Here is a 12,735-nt window from a genome sequence, read left to right as displayed (position 1 = left end):
ACAAAAAAAGTCTGGCTAGTCATGTAGTAAAGAAATAAAGGAATAGCCCAATTGCTAAACTGTTCTTCAGTCATGTCTGACTCTTTGTGACCCATTTTTTTGGGGGGGAGGGTTTCAAAGATACTAGAATGGTTTGTCATTTCCTTCTCCAGCTCATTTTACAGATGAGGACCTTAGGCAAATGGAGCTAAGTTTGACCAGGGTTACACAGCTATTAAGTGTCTGAGGCTAGATTTAAACTCATAATTCCAAGCCCAGCGCTCCATCTACTGCACTACCTAGCTGTTCCAGTTGCTACATTGCTGCCCATGAAATGGTAAAAGATTTAGAAGAGTTCTAGCAAACCTCTACAGAGACTTTATGGAAGGGCTTGTATAGGATACACTTAAGAAGTGAAGGCATACATTGTTTGTAATCTGCACCACTGGAAGGAGTAACCACATCAATCATATGTGGCTTTCATTGTATTATTGAAATAGAAATTATTGATGACTTAAGAGCCCTTTGAGAGAACCCATTAGCTAAATAATTAGGTTGATCAAAGAAGTGTCATCATGGACACATTCCACCACTTTGGTAATCATTGATAGAAATTAGTGAATATCATCAAACCTCTTTTTCTTATGTGTGGATATACCATAAAGTTCTCTTTTAACATCTTTCCTTGTCTTTCTTAGCATCCTCACTCCTGGTGACATCATCAGCTCCTAATGAATTCAACTATCATCTCTATGCAAATGCCTCCCAAATCTATATATCTAGCCCTTTTCTCTTTTTTGAGCTCCAGTCCTACATCATCAAGCTATCTTCTGGTCATCTCCATCTGGATGTTTTCTAGGAACTGCCAACACAAGATGTCCAAAATAAAACTCATTTTCTTTCCACTGAACCCACCTCTTCTCCTGACTTCCCTACTTTTGTCAAGGGCACCACCTTTACTCCAGTTACCCAGATCCACAATCATGGTGTCATTCTCAACTTTACACTTTCACTCATCTTTCCCCTACTCTCACCAAGTCTTGTTGGCTCTACCTCCCCTCCATGTCTCTTACATTTTTATACTCATATCTCAACTCACACAGCCAGCACCCTAATTCAGATTTTTATCACCTCTTGCCCCTAAATGGTCTCTATTTCTCCAAACCTCTCCTCCCTCTTCAAACCTACCACATGTTGCCTCACTTAAATCCAATTCATGTACAAGTCAGGACATCACCCTGATGTCATTGGTCCTTTTCAAAATGAAGAATGAACAACAATCTTCCTCAATCCTGCTAAACTGATATTCATAAAGTACAGGTGGAGAGCCAGGTTTGTTCACTTTATGAATCCTTAGAGGGTCTCTCTTGGCTTTATCTTCTTATCTTATAATCTTACTTATTTTATTTTAAAGGTCTTCTGGGAGCATTTATAATGATCTAACCCAGGTGTGGGGAACCTGCAGCCTCGAAACCACATGTGGCCCTCTAGGTCCTCAAGTGTGGCCCCTTGACTGAATCCAAACTTTACAGAACAAATCCCCTTAATAAAAGGAGTTGTTCTGTAAAACTTGGACTCAGTCAAAAGGCTGTACCCACGGCCACCACATGTGGCCTCACCCCTGATCTAACCTATCATCCCATGCTGATTACATATTAATTTCCTCATAAATTCTACATTTTGACTAAACTGGCTTACTTGTTTCTTGTACACAACGTTTTATCTCTCCCCTCTACACCTTTGCAGAGTTTATACCCGGAATGCTTTCTCCCCTCCCTTCTGTTCCTTAGAACTCCCAACTCCATTCATGTCTCATCTCAAGTGTTACCTCCTATGGGATATCTTTCTTAATTCCCCAAGTTAATGTTCCCCTCAAAACACGAATCTGTATCATTTCCTATTTTATATGCATACAAATGTTGTTTTCCCACAGGTGAGGACTGCTTGTATCACTAGCATCTAGCACAATGGCGTACAGGGAAACATACTGTTACCATGGATTTTTTTCTTTAAAATGGAGGAAAGAAATGTAACAAGCTTATGACTTATGAGCAAAATGACATTGAAACAGATTTTTTTCCAAAATTTTCCATAAAACATCAAGAGTATTTTAAGCTTCTTAAAGAGCATTACCATGGCAACCTGATTTCTAGGAATTTTCTTTAGATTTGCCATGAAATTTCAAAGTAACTATATTTTTAATAATGGAATCATGTGTGTTTGATATTACTATTCACTGTATTTTCTTGCAAACATTTACAGAGAAAGTGTGGATCACGATTCCATAGTTCTAGTCTTTCTCATTGTATTATCAGAATCCAATTTTTTTAAATGCCTTTAAGGAGCAAGTACAGCATGAACACAATTTTCTAAACTCTAATGCTTATAAACAATCAAATGTAAATGGCTGGAAGGAAAGGATTGTTTTGTTTCTGTCTTTGTATCCCTGACACCCAATACATGCTCTGCAATTAATTAATTCTTATTGAAAGAAAGAGGATTTTTAAAATGTACTTATTGAGGAGTCACAGTTGATCTTACATCTTATAAACTAAAATTTTCAACTGGATCCTTTCGTGGCTCTTAGAATATAATGAAATATTCAATCAAATTCATTTAATAATAACCCCTGATGGTTTCATTTTTATCACATCGGCTCTTTAGGCTGGAGAGATTTTGCTTTTCCTGCTTCAAGATGATTACACACTTAGAGTCACAAAGTTTGCTAGCACTGCCACCTACTGTAATTTCTATTTCTAGTGGATTACTTTTGACAAAATCCCTAAAGATTATGTAATTAGGTCTGGAAAATGAGCATCCAAACTGATTTTAAGAACCATTTACATACGAACCATTGCTACCAGGGGTATCCAAGATTACGATAAAGGCAAAAAAAAAATAAAGCCTATATTTATCATACTATCAAAGTGGTATGTCATATTAGATAGACAAAGCCCATGGCTTTCTATTCTCTTTACTGTTTGTATAGGATTCCTTCCCCACCTCCAACCTAATGCTTTTTTTTTAAATAAAAAAAAACCTATATGGAAAGAAAATAAAGATACAGTAAAAAAAAATTATTTCAAAGAGTCAAATGAGAAAGTTCTTTACCTGGAAGAGGGAGGTTAAGGAGAGAGGAGAGAAACTCATCAAATTTAATGAAATAAAACATTATAACAAAATATTAATAAAAGAAAATATAATATTTTCATATTTTTAACTTTAACAACATTGCTAAATTTCTGTGAAATGTTAATGACCCACTGTTGCTACATCACTTAATTTAAGTCCAACACTAGTGGACTGTTCTGAACAAAATAATAGTTTCTACCATTTCTTCCCTTTTGGAAGAGATGGAGCTGAGTCTTACCTAGGCCTTGCCTATTAAATCTAAATTTCACTTGTTTCTATTTCCCCCCTTTTCCTTTCTCACACCAGAAGCTAAAGGTTTAATTAGTCACACTGTTAAAATAATTTGCTTATGTTTAACCTAGGGGCAGTACAGTGACCTTCATGTCCTCATGACCCCTTTCTCTGCTTTTTTATGGAGTTTATATCAAATGAAAAATTATTAGTACCGACTCAATAGCTCAGAGCCCCCAATCAGAAAAATTTCTTTTTTTTCTTTTTTTAAATATAAATTTATTTATTTTTAGTTTTCAACATTCACTTCCACAAGTTTTTGAGTTCCAAATTTTCACCCCATCTCCCCCTCCCCTCACCCCAAGATGTCATGCATTCTGAATATCCCTTCCCCTAGTCTGCCTTCTCTTCTATCTCTCTCCCCTTCTCTTATCCCCTTCTCCTATCTTCCTGTAGGGCAGGATAGACTTCTGTACCCCATTTCCTATATTTCTTATTTCCCAGTAGCATGTGAAAACATTTTTTTTTTTGGCTAGGCAGTGGGGTTAAGTAACTTGCCCAAGGTCACACAGCTAGTAAGTGTTATGTGGCCGAGACTGGATTTAAACTCAGGTCTCCCTGACTCCAAGGCTGGTGCTCTATCCACTACGCCACCTAGCTGCCTCGTAAAAACATTTTTTTTAAACATATGTTTTTAAAACGTTAGGTTTCAAATTTTCTCTCTTCCTCCCTCCCCACCCACCCTCATTGAAAAGGCAAGCAACTCAATATAGGTTGTACATGTGCAGTTATGCAAAACACATCCATAGTAGACATGTTGTGAAAAACTAACTCTATTTCCCTTACTCCTATCCTTCCCTCCCATTTATTCTATTCTTTCTTTTGACCCCATTCCTCCTCAGAAGTATTTACTTCTGATTACCCCCTTTCCCAGTCTGCCCTCCTCTCTATCATCCCTCTACTCTCTTGTCCCCTTCTTCCCCTATTTTCCTGTAGGGTAAGACAGATTTCCATACCCAACTGAATGTGTATGTTATTCCCTCTTAAGCCAAATCCTATGAGAATAAGATTCACTCATTCCCTCTCACCTTCCCCCGTTTCCCCTCCACTGTAAGAGACTTTTCTTTTCTGTTTTTTTTGTGAGATAATTTACCCCATTCTACCTCTCCCTTTCTTCTTCTCCGAGTATAATCCTCTCTCATCCCTTAATTTTATTCTCCAGATATGACCCCTTAATCTTCAACTCACCCTGTGCCCTCTATCTATCTACATATACATACATATAATTTTTTTCCTCCAACTACCCTAATACTGACAAAGGTCTCATGAGTTATAAATATCATCTTTCCATGCAGGAATGTAAACAGTTCAATCTTAATAAGTCTCTTATGGTTTCTCTTTCCTGTTTACCTCTTCATGTTCCACTGAGTCCTGTATTTGAAAGTCAAATTTTCTATTCAGCTCTGGTCTTTTCATCAAGAATGCTTGAAAGTCCTCTATTTCACTGGATGACCATTTTTTCCCCTGAAGGATTATACTCAGTTTTGCTGGGTAGGTGATTCTTGGTTGTAATCCTATCTCCTTTGCCCTCCGGAATATTATATTCCATGCCCTGCAGTCCTTTAATGTAGAAGCTGCTAAATCTTGTGTTATCCTGATTGTGTTTCCACAGTACTTGAATTGTTTCCTTCTGGCAGCTTGTAATATTTTCTCCTTGACCTGGGAACTCTGGAATTTGGCTACAATATTCCTAGGAGTTTTCCTTTGGGGATCTCTTTCAGGAGGAGATCTGTGGATTCTTTCAATTTCTATTTTGCCCTCTGGTTCTATATATCAGGGCAGTTTTCCTTGATAATTTCTTGAAAGATGATGTCTAGGCTCTTTTTTTGATCATGGCTTTCAGATAGTCCAATAATTTTTAAATTCTCTCTCCTGGATCTATTTTCCAGGTCAGTTGTTTTTCCAATGAGATATTTCACATTGTTTTCTAATTTTTCATTCTTTTGGATTTGTTCTACTGTGTCTTGATTTCTCATAAAGTCACTATCTTCCAATTGCTCTATTCTAATTTTTAAGGAAGTATTTTCTTCAGTAATCTTTTGGACTTCCTTTTCCATTTGGCCAATTTTCTTTTTAGGGCATTTTCTCCTCATTGGCTTTTTGGACCTCTTTTGCCATTTGGGTTAGGCTATTTTTTAAGGTGTTATTTTCTTCAGTATTTTTTTGGGTCTCCTTTAGCAAGCTGTTGACTTGTTTTTCATGATTTTCTTGCATCACTCTCAGTTTTTCCTCTACTTCCCTTACTTGCTTCTCAAATCCCTTTTGAGCTCTTCCAAGGCCTGGGACTGATTCATATTTTTCTTGGAGGCTTTGGAGGTAGGAGCTTTGACTTTGTTGTCTTCTTCTGATTGTATATTTTGATCTTCTTTTTCACCAAAGTAAGATAATATAGTCTGACTCTTTTTGCACTGCTTGCTCATGATCCTGGCCAATTATTTGAGTTTTAAACTCTTTGTTAAGGTATGAATCTGCTTCCCATGTAGAGAATGTACTGTCCCAAGCTTGCGCGGGGGCGGGGGGGTGTACAGCTGTTTTCAGAGATACTAGTAGGGACCGGTAAATTTTCAGTTCTTCCAAGGTGGTATGATAAGGGGCGAGGTGTTTACTCTTTCCTGTCCTGAGACTAAAGTACTGTCCTGTAACTGAAGGGGTTCCTCTCCACAGTCACTACAAGCTCCACCACACCAGCGCTCCTCCTCACCCCAGCACTGCAGCCCAGAACTGTGGCCCAGATCCAAACACGGGCAAAGCACTGGCAAAGAGATCCCTGCAATCCCTCTCTGATCAGCCAGTGGATTCCCCCTCAGTCTGTGGGCTGGAAGCTTGGGAAGCAGCTGCACCCCCAGGGCCACACTCTTGGGGAATGGAGCTGAGACCCTGCCTTCTTTTCTCAGCACCAACAGAAACAGACTTTTCCCACTGACCTTCTAAATTGTCTTTGCCATTGGTGGATTGAGGAGTCTGGAAACCTCCACAGCTGCCCGAGATTCAGTCCCCTGAGGCCTGCTCCAGGTTCACAGCGGCCTGTGCTCCCAGCCCAGCACAATACACCTTTCTGATCAATCACCCAGGTTGTCTTGGGCTGGAAATTTGTTTCATTCTGTCTTTTTGTGGGTTCTGCTGCTTCAGAATTTGTTTAGAGCCATTTTTTATGAGTATTTGCAGGGGTTTGGAGGAGAGCTCAAACAAGTCACTGCTTTCACTCTGCCATCTTGGCTCCGCCCCCCAGAAAAATTTCTAATATTCACACAGAAGCTGGTCTCTGTGTCCTAATGTAAAATGTATATCTAGCTGTCTCCTACCCTCTTCATGCTTGAGGCATAATCAGAATACTGGAAATATTCAAGGAAAAAGAAATGAACAGAATATATTACAATGCTATGGGATTCACAGGGAGGGAAAGCTGTCCTGAGCTGCTGTAGGGCCTGACAGTCCACCTTGATCTATCCCTTCTTTGCTGATGCTTAGCTGGGGGCAGATAGGTGACACAGTAGGCAAAGTGCTGGGCCTGGAGTCAGGAAGACTCATCTTTCTGAGTTCAAATCTGGCCTCACATACTTACTAGCTGTGTGACCCTGGGCAAGTCACTTAACCCTGGTTGCCTCCGTTTCCTCATCTGCAAAATGAGCTGGAAATGGAAAACCATTCCAGAATCTTTTGCCAAGAAAACCCCAAATGGGGTCGTGAAGAGTTGGACATGACTGAGCATGAACACAGTTTCTCTTTTTGGTTTCTCATTTTTAGTTTTGCCCATTGGTTATTGCTCCTGTGCCAAAGATTCTTTCACACTTGTGCTAGGGATGGTCCCACGTTGGGCTGAGGATGTGTTCTCCCCACTGCTACTGCTGTTACTGAGCTCTTACAGTCCCTACTCCTTCCTCTCAGTCTATATAGACTATGTCTGTCCCTTTAAGAACTCCTTTGCTATCTAGGTCAAAGAATCAAATAGTCCCAAATAACTTCCAGGACTGAGAGGGACTGTTTATTCTTCTGAACTAAAAATCCAAGGATGAACTACAAATCTCAGTACCCAGAGCCCTGTTAAATATGCTGATTCAAAAGTCTTTCAATAGACTCAGTCTGTCTATATTTGTAAACTATTTTGCTTTAAAAAAAAAAGTGTAAGATTTTTCTTCAGAGAAAAACTCACCCCGTCCACCACTATCACATCTATCTCTCCACCCAAACTACCATGATTTATAAAAGATGTGGATCTTTTGGAATACATTTCATTAATGTGGTTAGAAAATTGACATAACCCTGCAAATAAGAGAAGTCAAGAACAAAGAATAAGTTAATATTAACTTAACACAAGTTAATATTTCCAAGACTGACTTATTATATGCTGTTTTCAGTTTCCCTGTTGGCCACAAAAGAATAAAAAGATTAATTCAATCTTCTTCCAGAGATATTAGTAATGATTTATATTTATTATTTTCTTGATTAGAAATATAGAACATTTTGTTATAAAGATTTTAATAATGAAAATAATAATGAAACTAAGATAACAGTAAATGCTAAAGTTGGATTTCATAAAGAAATGAGTCATATTTCTTAAAATAATTATTTTAAATAGCATTTTATATTCCTGAGGATTACCAATTTAGTGCGGGGAGGTACAGTGAATGAATGAAACAATCAATCAATCAGTGAAAAGGCATTTATTAAGCTCTTACTACGTGCCAGACACTATCTAAAAACTGGACATAAAACTACAAGCAAGCATGATGGTACTTGCCCTAAAAAAGCTTTATAATAGGGAAGATAATGCATATAAGGAAGCAATGGACAAGGAGGCATAATTATTCACAAGGGAGTTAGGAGAATGGTGATTAGAGTAATAGGGAAATTGAATGCCATGTCCTTACCAGTCAGTCAACAAGGATTTATAAAGCGTTTGCTGTGGAGCAGACACTAAGCTTAATACTGGAGATACAAAGAAAGCAAAAAATAATTCCTGCCTTAAAAATAGGCACATTCTAATGGAGGAGACAACCTGAAAATAACAAGGTATATGTATGATACATACAAAATAGATGAAGGTAAGGGGCAGCTAGGTTGCTCAGTGGATAAAGCACCAGCCCTGGAGTAAAGAAGACCTGAGTTCAAATGTGACCTCAGACACTTACTAGCTGTGTGACCCTGGACAAATCACTTAACTGCAATTGCCTTAAAAAAGAGAGAGAAAGAGAAAGAGAGAGAAATAAAGGCAAACCAAAATAATTGGGGTAGCTGGGTGGCGAAAATAGATAGAGCACTGGCCCTGAAGTCAGGAGGATCTGAGTTCAAATGTGGCCTCAGACACATCAAAGTTACTAGATGTGTAACTGTGGGCAAGTCACTTAACTCCAATTGCCACACACATACACACACCACACACACACACACACACACACACACACACACACACACAAAAGATGAAGGTAGCCTGAAAGGGCAAGAATTTAGCAGCGAGGGCACCCAGGAAAGACCGCTAGCATAAGATGGGATTTGAACAGAGTCTTGAAGGAAGCCAGGGAAACTAAGGGGCAGAGGCTAAGGAGCAAAGAATTTCAGCCTGGAAACTATAGAAGAAGTGTCATGTCAGAGGAAATGCAAGTAGGCCAAGGTAGCTGGATAGTGGGGAGAGAGGAGCAAAGTGTAAGAAGGCTAAAAGGTAGGAAGCAGCCAGGTTTAAAAGCTTTATATGACTAACAGAAAAGGTTATATTTAATTCTGGAGGTAATAATGAACCATTAGAGCTTAATGAGCAGATGGGTGATATGGTCAGATCTACAATTTAGAAAAATCACCTTGGTAGTAAAGTAGAGGATGGATTGCAATAGGGAAAAACGAGGCAGGGAAAACAGTTAGAAGGCTATCGCAGTAGTCAAGGCAAGAGGTGAAGTGGACCTGAACTAGGGTTATGACTATGTTAGTGGCAGGAAGGAGACATATATGAAAGAATGTAAAGGATATAAGGAAGAGATAGAATAATATTTGGAAATAGACTGGACATATTGGGTGAATTCAGTGAGGAGTTGAGAATAACACCATGTTTATAGACCTGGGTGACTGGGAGAATAGTGGTGTCTCAGAGAGTAATAGAAGAGTTCAGAAGGGGGAAGGTTTGGGAACATGCTGAGTTTGAAATGACTATAGCCAGACTGTTCAAGAGACCATCAGAGATATGTGATTGTAGCTCAGCAGAGAGACTAGGGTTAGGAGGAATGGCAGTGTTGTTTTTATTGTTCTCAGCTAGGGTTAAGGAAAGCTGGTGCGGGGTGGACAGTGAGGGGAGCAGTGCCATGCCATGGAGATAGCTGGCATGGCGTCCCTGCGACCAGGAAAAATAAAGTGAAATTCCTAGTAAAAGAGCCCAGGGTGACAGGGGTAACACCTTGAATTTGAGACTAAAATGGTTATCATCTAGTCTAAATAGTTATTACATTTGAGAAAACAGACTCAGTTGACCCCCACCATCAGCTGTCTTTCCTCTTATTCACCTGCTACTGTAGGAAGCTGGTGAAAATTAGGAAACTGTGCTGACTGGATCAACTACAGATTTGTGTTATACAAACTAAATTGGGTCCTCACTGTGGCAAGGCAATCCTTTTATACCTCCTTAACTGATTCACTATCTCAATCACCATAACAGCTTTTCCAGACCTTTTCATCCATCTTCAAACCTCCTACCGCTTTTTATTTCCCTACCCTGTCAGTTAAGAGCCTTATTTTATATTTCTCTGAAAAAAAACTGAGACCACTTGATGAGATCTCTCTCTTCACCTCTCCTTCTGTCACATCATTCAAATGTCTTCCCCCACTATCTCCTCCTTCACTTCTGTTTCTCATGGAAAGATGGCCCTTCTACTTATTAAAGCAAACTCCTCCATGCACAAGTGATCCAATTCTATCCCATCTTCTCTAGTAGATTTCCCCTTCTACCATCCCCACCCTCTCACTCATTTTTAATCTCTCCTCATCAACTGGCTACTTCTCTACTGACTACAAATATGCCCATGTCTTCCCCTCATACTCAAAAAACCAAAACAAACCAAAACCAAGACAAACCCTCACTTGTTTGATCCATCTCTACCTATCCTCACTTGTTCTATCCATCTCTAGCTCTTGTCCTATCTCTCTTCTCCCTTCCATAGATAAATGCCTCAAGAAGGCTATCTATAACCATTTCCTCTACTTCTTTTTCTCTCACTCTCTTTTAAACTCTCTTGTGGCTTACTTCTGATCTCATCATTCAACTGAAACCACTCTCTCCAAAGCTCTCAATGATCTCTTAATTGTCAAACCTAATGATCATTTTTCAAACCTCTTCCTTAACCTCTCTGTAGAGAAGATTGACAAGTCAATCACCCTCTTCCCTTTGATATTATCTTCTCTATAGGTTTTCATGACACTATTCTCCTGGTTCTTGTCCTATCTATCTGACTGCTCCTCCTCAATCTCTTTCACTGGATCTTCATCCAAGTCAAGCCTACTAACTAACCACAGGTAACCCACAACTTTCTGTCCTAGACCTTTTTCTCCTCTTCTATGTGATTTCATTTGGAAATCTCATAAGTTTTCATGGATTCAATCATCATCTCTGTGCAGGTGATTTTAAAATCTATTTATCCAGCCCTACTCTCTTTCTTAGACTCTAGTCTCTCATCTTGAATTGCCTATCAAACATCTCAAACTTGATGTCCCATAGATATCTTAAGCTCAACATGTCCAAAACTGAGCTTCTTACTTTTCTCCAGAAACTCTCTCCTCTTCTTAATTTCCTTACCACTGTCAAGGTCACCCCCATCCTTCCATTCACCCAAGCTTTTGAAATAGGTGGCTTCTGAACTCCAATTTTTTGCCAAATTCTGTTGATTCTTCTCTATATCCTCTTAAAAAAAAAAACAACCTTTTCTCTTCTGACACTGCTGTCTTCCTAGTGCAAATCCATATCATTTCAGTCGTAGAAAACTGCCTTCTGGTTTGTCTCCCTACCTCTAGTTTCTCCCCACTCCAGTTAATCCTCCATTCAGCTGTCAAGATAATTTTCCTAAAATGCAAGTCTGACCATGTTACCTCCCAATTCAACAAAATTCATTGGTTACTTATTACTTACTATAGGATCAAATATAAAATTTACTATTTGGCATTTAAAGACTATCCATACCTGATCCCCTCCTACCTTTACAGTATTCTTACACTTTGCTCCTCTCCATGTACTCAATGAACCAGTCACACTCCTTGTTACTCCATATACAGGAGCATTTTCACTGCCTGTCAACTTGTTTGTACATAGTTATCAGCATATTGTCTCCCCCCTTATACTGGAAGGTCCTTTAGGTCAGAGAATGTTTTTGCCTTTCCTTGTATCCCCAGCACTTAGGTGCTTAATACTTTTTGACTTGACTTGACTCTTCAGCCCTTTAATTAAACATCAAGACTCTCACAGTAGCAGGTTCCCCAGCCTCTTCTATGGAAGGAATTGAGTCAGTGGCACTCTGTGTATGATCACAAGAACAGGACTTATTAGCCAAAATCTTGTCATACAAATATATGCATACACACACACACACACACACACACACATGCATACATATACATATATACATATACATGCATACATATGCATATATATTCATATATACATATACATGTACATTCTGGTCTGCTTATGTAGAGTTTAATGAGAATAATATAGTGTTTCAAAGGGAGTTTAATTTTTTTTGTTGTTAACTTAACCAATATCCACAAACATGAACATTTCAGTGTACAACAAAAAGAAAAAAAGAAGGTAGTATATGAAACAATGAACTTCTACCATGTACAGTATTTTAGTGTATATTAAATTGAACATAATAGCAACTAACATACCCTGTCTGTCATATCCTTTTTTTAAAATTTCCTCCTCCCTTCTGTGTATTTTTAGTGTTTCATTGACACTTTTTTATTATTATTGTTACCCAATAATGTCCCCACAAATTCTCCCATCCTAACCTAGAAAATATTCAATCCCTCCTTTGTAATAAGCATAGAAAAGGAAAAGAAATTCATGCATTAGCCATGTTCTAAAATATTCTGTACTTTCTAGTCTCTCTGCCAAGAGATGAGACTCATACTTCTTTAATAAGGCATCAATTTATACAAGTTTTTCCAAGTTTCTCTTAATCTGTCCCTCCTTATTTCAGATAGAACAATATTACTCCATTATACTAGAAAAACTATAACCTGTCTAGCTATTCCCAAATTAGTGGGCACACATTTTTTCATTTTTTTACAACAACAAAAAGTACTGCTACAAATATTTTTGTACGTATGAGGATTTTATATTTGTCTTTGATCTCTTTAGGC

The sequence above is a fragment of the Phascolarctos cinereus genome, unplaced genomic scaffold (genome assembly GCF_003287225.1).
Source record: "Phascolarctos cinereus isolate Bilbo 61053 unplaced genomic scaffold, phaCin_HiC Scaffold_4;HRSCAF=312, whole genome shotgun sequence".
Classification (NCBI taxonomy): Eukaryota; Metazoa; Chordata; class Mammalia; order Diprotodontia; family Phascolarctidae; genus Phascolarctos; species Phascolarctos cinereus.
This window is presented reverse-complemented; position numbering follows the sequence as displayed.